This window comes from Elephas maximus, chromosome 19 (genome assembly GCF_024166365.1).
Source record: "Elephas maximus indicus isolate mEleMax1 chromosome 19, mEleMax1 primary haplotype, whole genome shotgun sequence".
In the NCBI taxonomy this organism is placed as follows: Eukaryota; Metazoa; Chordata; class Mammalia; order Proboscidea; family Elephantidae; genus Elephas; species Elephas maximus.
Window position 1 is genome coordinate 2,194,535 of NC_064837.1, and position 15,390 is coordinate 2,209,924.

Below are 15,390 nucleotides of genomic sequence, written 5' to 3' on the forward strand. Positions count from 1 at the left end.
TAAAAGATACAGTTTATCATTCAGATAGTAGAAATAGAATACTATAAGTTGTCTCTTTGAGAAAGAAAAATAAGAAATTATGGGAGTTTGTGGAATTTCTTTGCTGAAGACATGAAAAAAAAGTAGCTGGTATAAAAAATGGAAGAATGACTCATAGGAAATAGTTTGAAGGAAACTGGAATATCTGTTTTGTGTATTTGACTTTTGGAACTACATAGCTATTTTACACTACAAAACAAAATTTTAAATTTAAAATAGTAATCAATAAATATTAAAAGTAAGATGATACTAGTTAGTGGCATAACCGTTCAGAGGAACTATTTCCAGTAACTAAAACACAACAATTTGACCGTATACTCCTAGTGGGATACAGTTAGGACATGAGGACAAATAGAACAGCAAAAACTGTTTTCAGTAAACAATCTTATCGTTGGTGGTAGTGACAGTAATGGTATTCTCTGTTATGTGTGTAGTTTTAGATCTAGCAAGTGAGTAACTATTTTGATGTTGCTCAGAAGTAGTAATATTTGGCATTGAGAAAGAAGAAATAATATTGATATTAGGTAAAACTCCCATAGTTCTGAATTTGAATTGGAAGTATCAGTACAAACTCATGAAGTATTTTATCTTTAAGGAAAAATAAGTATTTCCTAGTTTCATCTACTGAAAAGATGTAGAAAAAATAACCAATACCTTAGCATTACATAATCCAGATTGTGACCTCTAAATACTATTTCCCACTAAAAGGAACCAGGGATATACTGGAACATTCTGTCATACTAAAAAGCAAGGAACCAAAGATTACTAGAATCATGCCTAAGACTCAGGAGAAAACCTTATGAGGCTTCCACTGGCCGATGAAGGGGCAATTTCAGCATCAATAAGGATAACAATGGCAATGGATTTGAAAAACATCTAATACGTTTGAATTCATGAGTTTACAATGATACTTAAAAAACAAAAACCTCATTGATCACTTTGGGGGATGCCTGGAATTTGGTATATAAGTAAAAATAATCAACCTGTTGTCCTTCCTTTCTTATGCAAACCGTATGTCAATGTAACCAAATCATTAATAAGTGGAGATTTCAATGAGCGGAGATTTCTCTTTATGAAAGAATTGCAGCCAATAAATGAAGAAGGAATGGCAGAATTAAAATATCACTATTTTGCCACCTCTAATGAATTAATTTTTTTTTTTTTTAATGAATTAAAGGAAACCCTGGTGGCGTAGCGGTTAAGAGCTACAGCTGCTAACCAAAAGGTTGGCAGTTTGAATCCACCAGGCGCTCCTAGGAAACCACATGGGGTAGTTCTACTCTGTTCTATGGGGTCGCTGTGAGTTGGAATTGACTCAATGGCAGTAGGTTTCTGGGTAATGAAGTAAAGGATCTAGGCAATCATTATCAGTGGCTGATGACATAATGATAGGGTCTCACTAGGCATTATGTAATTCCTGGTGGCATAGCCCACCAATGTGAAATACTCTGGTCCAAATCAACAACAACCAAAAAAAAAATCAAAACTTGAATATAATCAAGACTTTAGATCTAATAATTTAAAGGAAATGCACAGGACAGAGGGCTTGTTAAATCATCCCATGGGGATGCAATTAGTAAAATCCAGACTGTGGGAAATTTTAAAGCAGTGCTGTCCAATAGAAAGATAAAGCAAGCCATATTTTAAATTTTTCAGTAGCTATGTTTTGATCTAAGATTCTATAGAAGAATCCTGATCAAAAGTGGGTAAATTCAGAATATGAATCTCAAATTCTCATGGAATTCAGATTTTCTGGACCCATTGAGGCTAGATGAATCCCTGAAACTATTGCTCTGAGATAATCTGTAAATCTTAAACTTACAGTACCCCCTGAAATCTTTAAACCATAGTTTAGCTTAATTAGTAAAAACTGTCTGCCTTGAGCATTGTGCTCTTTTAAAGAATTACTGTATTTTTACACAAATAACGTGTGCCTTTTATGTTTGTTTGCCAAACACTCCTTCCCCCTGCAAGGCATCTCCCTAGGCATTTTTTTTTTACATGTTAAAAAAAAATTGACATAGCAGTGCTTACAAAAATACCTCAATGGGAGAGGGAGCAGTTGGCAAACAAATGTCGAAAGTGCATTATTTGTGTAAAAATACAGTGTCTATATGGGGTAAGATTGACAACAGCAACTCAAAAGGTTAGATGAGAAGCTTAGGGAGCAGTGAGTTTTTGTTAATGATGGTGGAATAATTTGGGAAAGGACAGAGCGAATGGTTCCACAACTTAAAGAATATAATCAATGTCACTAAATTGTACATGCAGAAATTGTTGGTGTGTATTTTCACCAAAAAAAGTTAAAAAAAGAATGGACAAAATTAATTTTAATAATATATTTTATTTAATCAAATGTACCCCAAATATTGTAATTTCAACATATAAACAACATAAAATTGTTAATGAGATACCTTACATTATTATTATTTTTTTTTGTACCACGTCTTTGAAATCCAGTGTATGTTTTAAATTTACAACACATCTCAATTTGGACATTGCAGGTCCTCAACAGCCACATGTGGCTAGTGAGTACTGTATTGGACAGTATAGCTCTGTAGTACAAATGATCTCATCTCGCCAATAAGTTATAAGAAGTAGGAAAAAAGGGAAGTGGAACCTCTAGATTACGTGACCTAAGAGAAACATACAATTAGAACATATAATTCAACTGGGGAAACAAATAACAACTTGATATTTGACGATATGAAGGTTTACCAATAATAGTCATATTAATGAGTTGAAATTGACTTGATGGCAATGGATTTTTTGGGGGATACTTAGCATTAAAAAATAATCTCTGATAGAGATATATAATGAAATATTTATAAATGAAACAAAATGATGTCTTGGATTTGTTTCAAAATAACTAATTAGGGAAGATGGGATTACAAAGGAAATATGATTGTCTATAAGTTGATAGCTATTGAAGGTGGGCAATAGGTACATGGGGACCCATTATATACTCTCCCTACTGCCATCGAGTTGGTTCCGACTCATAGTGACTCACAGGGTTTCCAAGGCTGTAAATCTTTGTGGAAGCAGGTTGCCACGTCTTTCTCCCATGGAGGTGCCGGTGGTCTCGAACCACTGTTTCAATTAGCAGTCGAATGCTTTAACTATTGTGCCAACAGGGTTCCTATATACGTCTACTGCTTACTGTATGTTGGCGTCCCTGTGTGGTACAGACGGTTAATGCACTCAGCTACTAACCAAAAGGTTGACAGTTCAAGTCAACCCAGAGGTGCCTTGGAAGAAAGGCCTGGTGAGCTACTTACACAAAATCAGCTGTTGAAAACCCCGTGGAGTACAGTTCTACTCTGACACACGTGAGATCACCAAGAGTCAGACTTGGCTCCATGGCAACTGCTTTATTCTATGTTAGGTTCTGTGCTTATCATGTATTAATTGATCAAATTCTCACAGCAACCCTAAGGGGAAGCTATTTAAAAATAAGGAAAGTGAGGTGCCTTGCCCAAGTTCACAAAAGTAACAACAGACAGAATCAGGTTTGAAGCCTAGGCAGTCTGGTTCCAGAATTCAGGTTTGTAACACTATACTCTATGACCTAATGAACTAAGAACCATAATTAATCATGCAAAGATCTCAAATTAGATAAAATCTGGCTATGGTCCGTTCTATACCAAAAGAAAGAGATTTCCTGTGTTTTTCTGACATTTATACAAGTATGCTTATCAAATTGTTTAAATCTCTTTATTTGGACATCAAGCTTTGTGATAATTTTAGGTAATTATAGATAATTCAGTTAATAATAAAACATGGATAGTGCAGTAGATAATTACAGTTCATAAAATTTATTAATTACTTCAGTTGTAATCCTAACAAACTTACTGGGCTTTTTTTCTCTACTACCAAGAGATAAGCCCCAGGAAAGGACTGAGAAGGTCCTCAGCTCTCACCTCTGAGGGGCTATGTAAAAAGTAAAGGCTCAGGTAGAGTTCTAAATTCTTTGCCTGAAAGTAGAAGGTGTACTCCGAGAAACACATGGAGTCCTTCAGGAACATTACAAGACTTATAGTTCAAGTCATTTAAGGAAATATTCTTACAATCATTAGCTGACTACTAAGTTAATCAAGAAGAGATTTCAGTGGTTATACACAACAAAGAATACAGACTACAGAATTCATTCAGGAAAATCACTAAAAATAAAACAAAAGAAAAAACGAAATAGTAATAACAATAAACTTCTACAACAAAATACCCTAGGGAGGTGGTGAATCTGATATCCAGAGTAGTTACATTATATTATTATTTTTTTGTGTGTGTGATTCTCTCTCTCTCCTTTTTTTTTTTTACCGCACTTTAAGTGAAAGTTTACAGTTTCTCCTACAAAAACTTATACACACATTGTTATGTGACCCTAGTTGCTCTCCCTAGAATGTGACAGCACACTCCTTCTCTCCACCCTGTATTCCCCGTGTCCATTCAGCCAGCTCCTGTTCCCCTCTGCCTTCTCATCTCCCCTCCAGATAGCAGCTGCCCACGTAGTCTCATTTGTCTACTTGAGCTAAGAAGCACACTCCTCATCAGTATCATTTTATGTCTTATAAAAAAAAAACAAACCCAGTGCCGTCGAGTCTAATCTTTGTCTGAAGAGTTGGTTTCAGGAATGGTTTTAGTTTTGGGCTAACAGAGAGTCCAAGGGCCATGACCTCTGGGGTCCCTCCAGTCTTAGACCACTAAATCTGGTCTTTTTGCTAGAATTTGAGGTCTGCATCTTACTTTTCTCCTGCTCCATCAGGGTTTCTGTGTTGTGTTCCCTGTCAGGGCAGTCATTGGTGGTAGCCAGGCACCATCTAGTTCTTCCGGTCTCAGGCTGATGGAGTCTCTGGCTTATGTGGCCCTTTCTGTCTCTTGGGCTCATATTTTCCTTGTGTCTTTGGTGTTCTTCATTCTCCTTTGTTCCAGGTAGGTTGAGACCAATTGATGCATCTTAGATACCACACATCATATTATTAAAATATTCAGTTTTCAACAAAAAAAATTTCAAGACACCCAAAGAAACAAGAAAATATGCCCCATACACAGTCAACACAAAAAAATCATTCAACACAAATTGTCTCTGAAGAAGCTAAGATGTTGTGCTTACTAGACAAAGACTTTATATCAGCTATTTTAAGTATGTTCAAAGAACTAAAGGAAACCATGTCTAAAAACTAAAAAGAAAGTATGAGATGCATAGCTCACTAAATAGAAGTTCTGTAGTTGAAAAGTAAAATAAGTGAAATAAAAAATTTACTAGAGGAGATCAACAGCAGATTTAAGCAGGCAGAAAAAAAAAAAACAGCAAACATGAAGACAAACCAATTGAGATTATACAAACTGAAGAAACAAAAAGGAAAAAATAGAGAAAAAATGAGCAGAGCCTCAGAGACCTGTAGAATACCATCAAACATAACAATATACACATAATAGAAGTCTCATGGAAAGAAGAGAGAGAAAGGGGCAGAAAAAATATTTGAAGAAAGAATGGCAAAAAATTTCCCAAATTTGATGAAAAACATTAAGCAGTTCATCTAAGAAAGCTCCATTAATACCAAGTAGGATACCTCACAGAGATCCACACTAGATATATCATAGTCAAACTCTCAAATATCAAAAGCAGGAGAAAATCTTGAAAGCAGTGAGAAGCAACACATCATATAAAAGGGATCCTCAATAACAACAGCTTATTTCTCATCAAAAATCCTGGAGGCCAGAAGGCAGTGTGTAACGTATTTAAAGTGCCGAAAGAAAAAGGCTGTCAAAAAGGAATTCTATATCCGGGGAAAACAAACACACAAACAAAAAACCACTAAGAGAATTTAGATTCTACAAAAAATTCTAAAGGGTGCCTTTTGGCTGAAATGAAACAACACTGAAGAGTAACATGATTCCACTGAGAAAATAAAGAGCTCAGGTAAAGGTAACTACAGTAAAATCTGTGAAAGCCAGGACCTGTGTAAGGCAGAAACCTGTCAGAGAAGGAAAACTCAAATTATTTTCTGCTAAAATGAGTGACAGGAAAGTGGTAAGACTGCACCCTGTCAAAGACAGAAAACTTGCAAGGCCCAGAAAAACAAGGCAGTCCCATTGAGTTCCAGCTCTCACAGGTTTCACTATATATGGATAACAATATTAATGTATTTTTGTGTGTATAAAAGATGCAATTTGTATGACAATAACAGTATAACGAAAGGGAAGGGAATGCAGTTATCCTGGAACAAGGGTTTATATACAACTGAAATTAAGTTGGTACTGACTCAACCTAAATCATTTCAAGTTAAGATGTTAATTGTAATCCCCACTAAGAGAATAACTAAAAAAAAAAAAACACTAAGAGAATAAAAAAAAGACTACATATATATAAAAAACAAAGGTATTAAATAGTATACTAGAAAATACTTCACACAACAGAAGGCAATAATGCAAGAACAGTAGAACAAAAAAGACACTAAGGTAAAGAAAAGAAACAGTAAAATGTCAGACACTACATTAAATGTATATAGAATAGAAAGGTAATCAAAACTGCAGAATGGATAAAAAGGAAACATGATACAAACATATGCTGTCTACAAAAGACATACTTAAATTCAAAGACAGAAATAGCTTGCAAGTAAAAGATGGAAAAAGATATACTATGCAAACAGTACCCAAAAGAGAGCTTAGAGTAGTGATAATAATATCAGACAAAATAGACAAAAAATGTTATTAGAGAAAGAAGGACATTTTATAATGATACATAAATTGGTTAATGCATCAGGAAGGTATAACAAATTTAAACATATATTCATGTAACAAGAGGCCCTCATGATGCAGTTGTTAAGAACTCAGGTGCTAACCAAAAGGTCAGCAGTTTGAATCCACCAGCCACTCCCCGGAAACCTTATGGGGCAGTTCTACTCTGTCCTATAGGGTTGCTCTGAGTCAAAATCAACTTGATGGCAATGGGTTTGGTTTTGGTTTTAGTTCATATAATAAAAGAGGCCCAAAATGCAGGAAGCAAAAAGTAAGAGATCTGAAGGGAGAGAGAGACAATTCAACAATAATAGTTTAAGACTTCAGTATACCACTTTCAGTAGTGAGTAGAACAAGGCAGAAGACTCACAAGGATAAAGACTTCAACAACACTATAAACCAACTAGATCTAATGGAACACTATGCCTAACAACAGCAGAAGACACATTCTTCTCAAGTGCACACACAACATTCTCTAGGACATACAATATTTTAGGTCATAAAATAAGCTAAATTAATTTTTGTGATTAAAATCATACAAACTATACATTCCAACAGAAACAGAATGAAATTAGAGACCAGTAATAAGAAAATTTGGAAAATTCACAAATATGTGGAAATTAAACAACACACTCCTAAATCACTAATGGGTCAAAAAAAATAACAAAATTAGTATTTTCAGATGAATTAAAAAGAAAACAACATACCAAAATGTATGAGATGAAGCTAAAGCAGTGCTTAGAGGGAAATTTATAGCTGTAAACACCTGTAATAAAAAAGAAGAGAGATCTCAATAACCTAAATTTCTAACTTAAGAAACTAGAAAAAGAACAAACTAAAAGTAAGGCAAGCAGAAGGAAAGAAATCATTAAGACTAGAGCAGAAAAGGTTGGCAATTTGAATCCACTGGAAACCCTATGGGGCAGTTCTCCGCTGTCCTATAGGGTGGCTATGAGTCAGGATTGACTCTACAGCAACAGATTTTTTTGTTTGTTTAGAGCGGAAAAAGAATGACAGACAGAATTGAAAAACCATACAGAAAGTTCAATGAAACCAAAAGCTGGTTCCCTGAAGAAGACCGACAAAATTAACAAACCTTTTGTTAGACTGTAAACCCTGGTGGCATAGTGGTTAAGAGCTACAGCTCCTAACCAAAAGGTCAGCAGTTCAAATCTGCCAGGCATCCTGGGAGCAGTTCTACTTTGTCGTTTGGGGTCTCTATGAGTCAGAATCAACTTGACAGCAACAAGTTTGATTTTGGTTTTCTTTTTTAGCTAGACTGACCAATAAAAAAACAAGACTCAAATTACTAAAACCAGGAATAAAAAAGGAGACATCATTACTGACTTTGCATAAAAAAAAACATTAAAAGGGGAATGCTGGGAACAAATGTATGCCAACAAATTATATAACCTAGATGAAATAGACAAATTCCTACAAAGACACAAATTACTAAAACTGATTCAAAAAGAAATAAAAATCTGAATAGATCTATAATAAGAGATCGAATGAGCAATCAAAAACATTCTGCAAAAAAAAGCTCAGGCCCAGATGCTTCCACCAACCATTTGAAGAACAATGAACATAAATCCTTCACAAGCTCTTCCAAAAAATATGAGTAGGAAACAATTCCCAACTCATTCTATGAGACCAAAAAAAACCAAAGATGTTGCTTCAAGCTGTTTCCGAATCACAGGGACTCTATAGGACAGAGTAGCACTGCCCCGTACGATTTCCAAGGCTGTTTTTTTTTTTAATCTTTATGGAAGCAGACCGCCACATCTTTCTCCCACACAGCTGCTGGTTAGCAGCTGAGCACTTAACCACTGTGCCACCATGGCTCCCTCTATGTGACCAGTACTACCAAAATCAGACAAAGACATCACCAAAAAAAGATAAATGATTTCCTTTATTCACGCAGACAGGAAATTCTCAACAAAATACTAGCAAATCAAATTCAGGAACATATATAGGGGATTATGAACCATGGCAATTATACACCCTGGAATACAAATTTGATTTAACATAAAAAGATCAAAGTAATGCTGCCAGCTGCTGTTGAGCTGGCTCCCAACTTCTGGTGACCCCATGCACAATGGAATTTGATCATGGTGTTCCATACAGCTTTCATGGTTGATTTTTTGAAAGTGTATCACCAGGCCTTTATTCCCAGTCAGCCTGAAAGCACTGCTGAAATCTGTTCAGCATCACAGCAAGATACAAGCCAGTGGTGGCTGTGCTTGAGGTGTTCTGGCTGGGAATGGAAACTGGGAATGTACTGTATTAATATAATAAAGGACAAAAACCACACAATCATCTTAATAGATGCAAGAAAACTACATGACAAAACCCAATACCTTTCCATGAAAAAAATGCTCAGAAAAACTAAAAATACAAGGAAATTTCCACAATCTGATAAAAGCCATCCATGAAAAATCCACTTTTAACATCATTGTTAGGTTGTTAGCGCCATCGAGTTGGTTCCAACTCATAGCGACCCTATGCACAACAGAACAAAACACTGCCTGGTCCTGCACCATCCTTATAATTGTTGTTATGCTTTAGCCCATTGTTGCAGCCACTGTGTCAGTCCATCTGGTTAAAGGCCTTTCTCTCTTTCACTGACCCTGTACTTTACTAAGCATGATGTCCTTCTCCAGCAACTGATCCCTCCTGATAACATGTCCAAAGTATGTAAGATGAAGTCTTGCCATATTTGCTTCTAAGGAGCATTCTGGTTGTATTTCTTCTCAGACAGATTTGTTTGTTCTTTTGGCACTCCATGGTACATTCAATATCTTCACCAACACAACAATTCAAAGGCAGCAATCCTTCTTTGGTCTTCCCTATTCATTGTCACGTTTTCACATGCCCATGCCATGATTGAAAATACCACCGCTTGGGTCAGGTGCCCCTCAGTCTTCAAGGTGACATCTTTGCTTTTCAACACTTTAAAGAGGTCCTTTGCAGCAGATCTGCCCAACGCAACACATCTTTTGATTTCTTAACTGCTGCTTCCATGGGTGTTGATTGTGGATCCAAGTAAAATGGAATCCTTGACAATTTCAATCTTTTCTCCATTTATCGTAATGTTGCTTATGGGTCCAGTTGTAAGGATTTTTGTTTTCTTTATGTTGATATATAATACTTATTAACGTTATGTTGTTGTTGTTGTTGTTGTTGTTAGGTGCCGTTGAGTCCCTTCTGACCCATAGTGACCCTATGCACAACAGAATGAAACACTGCCCGGTCCTGAGCCATCTTTACAATCGTTGTTATGCTTGAGCTCATTGTTGCAGCCACTGTGTCAATCCACCTAGTTGAAGGTCTTCCTCTTTTCCACTGACCCTGCACTCTGCAAGCATTATATCCTTCTCCAGGGACTGATCCCTCCTGACAACATGTCCAAAGTATGTAAGACACAGTTCCGCCATCCATGCTTCTAAGGAGCATTCTGGTTGTACTTCTTCCAAGACAGATTTATTCGTTCTTTTGGCAGTCCAAGGGATATTCAATATTCTTCACCAACACCACAATTCAAAGGCGTCAATTCTTCTTCAGTCTTCCTTATTCATTGTCCAGCTTTCACATGTCTATGATGCGACTGAAAATACCATGGCTTGGGTCAGGTGCACCTCAGTCTTCAAGGTGGAATCTTTGCTCTTCAACACTTTAAAGAGGTCCTTTGCAGCAGATTTACCCAATGCAATGCGTCTTTTGATTTCTTGACTGCTGCTTCCGTGGCTGTTGATTGTGGATCCAAGTAAAATGAAATCCTTGACAACTTCAATCTTTTCTCCCATTTATCATGATGTTGCTCATTGGTCCAGTTGTGAGGATTTTTGTTTCCTTTATGTTGAGGTGCAATCCCTACTGAAGGCTATGGTCTTTGATCTTCATTAGTAAGTGCCTCAAGTCCTCTTCACTTTCAGCAAGGAAGGTTGTGTCATCTGCATAATGCAGGTTGTTAATGAGTCTTCCTCCAATCCTGATGCCCCATTCTTCTTCATATAGTCCAGCTTCCCGGATTATTTGCTCAGCATATAGATTGAATAGGTATGGTAAAAGAATACAACCCTGATGCACATCTTTCCTTCTGAATAAAATTCTTATTTTACATTATACTTAGTGGTAAATGGCTGAACGCTTTCCCCCTGAGATCAGGAATAAGATAAAGAAATCTGCTCTGTCAATTCTATTCGATATTGTAAAGTAGGTTCTAGCAAGGACAATTAGGAGTGAAAAAGAAATATAAGGCATCCAGATTGGGAAGGAAGAAGTAAATTTCTATTTGCTGATGGCATAATCTCTATTTACAGGTGACATAATCCTGTAAGTAGAAAATCCTAAGGAACTCACATACGCAAAAAGACCTATTAGAACTAACAAATGAATTGAAAGGTTAAGAACACAAGATGAACACAAAAAGCAATTACTTCTATACACTGGCAGTGAACATTCTGAAAGAGAAATTAAACGAACAATTCCACTTCCCATCTAGGCACAGAGCTTCACATAAGGGGTGTCTGAACCCAACATTTTACATTTATCTTAACTTTGTAGTTACCAAGGAACAGGACCCTGGGTCCATTTTGCCGCCTAGACATTTATGTTGACTTCTTTATCATGCCTTAAATTTCTTAAGTTGCTTACCTAAATTTGAAACATATATATACATACATATGGAAACCCTGGTGGTGCAGTGGTTAAGAGACACGGCTGCTAACCAAAAGGTCAGCAGTTTGAATCCACCAGGCTCTCCTTGGAAACCCTATGGGGCAGTTCTCTGTCCAATAGGTTGCTATGAGTTGGAATTGACTTGATGGCAACGGGTTTGGTTTTTGGTATTTTGTACATATACATATACCGGCACTGTGATCATTAACTCACTGTCCATGACTTCACTGATTTTAGTTTGTGACTTCACTAGTACACAAATATTTTAATCCTATTTATCAGAAAGCATCAAGACCCTTTCATCTTGACTTTCTCCTTTTAGTCTAACTAATCTGTGACTATAGTGGTTTAATTTCCTTAAAGTCATACAAATACAAGTTTTTCTTCATAAATCTTCTATAGTTTCTTTGCTGTATGTTTAAACTAAAAAACATGTACCTGTAAAATAAAGGAAAATATTTAACACTGAAATTTCCTCTTCAGAAGAACTATGCTAGAAAACTGTACCATTTAAAAAATGTCAGCAATAGCCATACTACAAACTAAACAAAAACAGAAAAAAAAATTAAATGAAAGACTTCTTGATAATCAAATTAAATGCTATAAAGTATTATCATGTGAAAAGAAAACCCATTGTCATCGAGTTGATTCTGACTCATAGTGACCCTCTAAGACAGAGTAGAACTGTCCCATAGGGTTTTCCAAGGAGCAGCTGGTGGATTCGAACTGCCTGCTCTTCCGTTAGCAGCCAGCAAGGATCCACTTTATTATGTGAAAGAGCGCTCTAAAACTGAGGTACTTGACAATTAAAACGGCTGACAGAGGTCTGAATCAAGCTCCGTTTTGTCCCAGGGCCCTGCCTCTGCTTTTTACAGTACTTGACCCTTGACAATATCCTTGACCAAGATAACTTTCTCTGCAACATTCTGAGGTGTTCCACCCAGACGGCTGCAGGAGCTAGCTCCAGAACATAGGAAACTGTGCCTGAGGTGAGTACCCTAGCCAATGGAGAGTCTTGATAAATGAGTCTCACAGAGCATGTTGAATATCAACCGTGCAAATGTACGCCCGAACTTTTCCCCAACTTTAGATGGAGTTCTGAAAAACGAGTGTAAAGGACGTGTGCTTATGCTCCCTCTTTGGAACGCAATTTTGAACTTTCATTTTGGTGCTTCCCGATTTATAAATCTTTGAATCTGAACAAAATTCTTATTCTACAGAAACTCTGTTTCATTCTTAACAATTAAAATATACTTAAAAATTTAAAAAGCTAAGTTCAGGACCTATAAACAGTATACACAATTTTAAGGAAGAGTCATTCAAAGTTAAACTTCTGCCAGGAACTCCCTCTGTCAGAAGAACAATAGTCAATCATATAAAACTTTTCACTGTGTCAAAGATTACTAATATTTTCCTGTGGTTTATGATTCAAAGTCTGAAACTATGGATATTTCCATTAAACTTTAAAGTCAAAAGTGCTATGTACTTAAGGATAACTTTAAGAATCATTAGCCTACATTTCAAAAATATTATGTATAAAGATGGAATCCTAGAATGCATTTTCTCACAGAAACAAAAAGAAAAATTCTGTTTGGAATCAAACCAGTTGTCAAGGTATAATTTTCAAAAACTTTAAAAGACAACTAGTGAAAATGTAGTGAATATATTTTAAAGATTTACTTAAATCATTAATGAGGGAATCAGCGGGTTGACAAAGTTGGTTCAAAGGAGATACAAGAAACAGATATGTAGATGCCTGTTGCCGTTGAGTTGATTCCAACTCATAGTGACCCTATAGGACAGGGTAGAACTGCTCTATAGTTTCCAAGGAGCGGCTGGTGGATTCAAACTGCCAACCTTTTGCTTAGCATCTGTAGCTCTTAACAATTACGCCACCAGGATTTTCGAGATGTAGATAGTTATTGGAAAAAAGGAATTCTGTAATAAGATTGTAAAGTTAAATACAAACCCATAGGACAATAAAACCATAACTTTTGGGATTATCTTTTCTACTAGGTAGAATTAATTTACAATTTATCAATCTTCTACAAGTTAATATCTTTAGGGTCTGATAGTAAACAGTAAGTTAAGTTTCCTCTACTATGTCAGATGACTCTCAGACAGGCTTATTAGACAATGGTCAAATATGATACTAACAGAGCCTATCTTTTGCCTTATTTGTAAGTTTTCAATAATTTTTCTTAACAAAATCCATAAGTTTCTAATTTTGATTTTTCTGGAAAAAAACAGGTAGATTCTGTTCTCACAAGAAAGAAAGTTTAACCTATATGATAAAATAAAAACTCTAAACCAATTTAAACTCATCTTAGAAATATTTACACTAATGTTGATACATTGTTGATATTTTTAATGGTACTGAGTCTTAAAATACAAAGCAAGAATCGGACTACATTGCAGTAGGATTCAGTATTTTATTATCATCAGTTTTGGTGTGACCGTCTGCCAAATTAGGGCTGCCACCACTAAGAGAAATGAAAGCTGTCAAATTGAAGCTACCGCCTCCCCTGGGGTAACACACCTATTAGCAAGAAGGTTTTCATTGTAAACTCTCAATTAATTAACTAAGAATATTAAGAATTAGGGACAGTAGACTTCTCCCCAAGATGCTGGCACAGACACTTGAGAGCCTCCATTTCCCTACAACAACTAAAGAAAAAAATGAACAAATAACGTGGTAGAACTGATGGACTCAGAATTCTGGAAGCCAGTGCAAGCACCTGGCCTAAAGCTGGAGGGAGTACAAACCAGCCAACAAGGTAGGAATGTTTTGCTCTCTAACGCAAGGGAACCCCTCCTGCCGAAGCCCCAGTTCCTGGTCCAGAAGAGTGGCAAAAGAACTTGGCTTTTGCTGATGGCACACTGTCAGATCTCCCACAACTGTCTGGGGGTAGTAAGGAAAACTGAAGAGAAGCCAGTCCCTCCCACTTCCAGGCAGGACCGAGAAAAAAATTTTTTTGTTCTGCCACCAGACTCCATAAAACAAAGGGAACAATTTAAACTTAGTGGCTGCTAACAATAGGTATCCAAGAGCACTGAGAAGAGCCTTGCCAGGAGACCTGAAGCTTTTAAAACAAAAAGGATTAAAACGTGGCTGAGAACAGTTTATAGACCATGAAAGGCCCATTTTGTCTATTAAGGGCCGAAGAAGCAGAATGGACACTGAAAACAGCCAGGAAAGGGCTGGGAGAAGAAAATTACAGCTGATCTTGCCTAAGTAATTTCTGTACATCAACAGGCTTAGGAACCTGCATTCCTGAGCCTCACCATAGAAGTGGGAAGGGAAGTCCATGTTCCCAGAACAGCTGACTGGCACCAGGACAGGCAATGGAGACCTGCTCCTCCAAGGCTTTAAGGTCACACAGTGTGAAAACAAGGCATGGTCCAGTTGTGCCCTGAAGGGCCCAATCAATCAAGTGCTAAGAAAGGCCTCATTAGAGCTGCGGTCAGTGCCGGCAGAACCAAAGGGTTAGTCCACCCTCTACGGGAATTTAGAGGGAGAGGGGAAAAATATCTTTATTTTTGAATATCTTGAAACACACAATCAAAATCCCTGGGGAAAGTGAAGATGCTGAGTTCCAGAGAGATCACAGTATAACATTATCCTATAGCAAAATCATGAAGTTGCGTTAAAATTGAAAGTAAAGAGTTTTATTGAGGTAATAGAGACAGCTGCAGCATGAAAGAACATTGCAATGGGGAAACATGGAGCCCTGGCAAACGGAACTGATTTAGGAAATAATATTGAAGTCATTATTCTCTGTCCTTGAGCATAGAGAATGTGACCCAACTGGAGCTGGGCTCACAAGGACACATCAACTGGGCCCTGAGGTATAAAGACAATAGCTAGGACAATCTTGGAAAATATCTTTTAAGGAACCTTTCACATAAGCCAATCAAACAGAACACAAAAAGATC

The 15,390-nt window shown here is 36.8% G+C and overlaps 1 protein-coding gene across 6 annotated transcripts in view; it reads right to left on the minus strand.

Moving 5' to 3' along the window:
- ZNF624 (zinc finger protein 624) overlaps positions 1-15,390 on the minus strand; it is a 75,492-nt gene that overhangs the window by 17,291 nt on the left and 42,811 nt on the right. The window contains exon 5 of one of the 6 annotated variants that reach the window (XM_049859481.1): positions 7,485-7,543. The exons of the other annotated variants lie outside the window; for them this stretch is intronic. The gene's annotated coding sequence lies outside the window, so the exon portion shown is untranslated. The remainder of the gene's footprint in view (positions 1-7,484; positions 7,544-15,390) is intronic. 6 annotated transcript variants of the gene reach the window in all.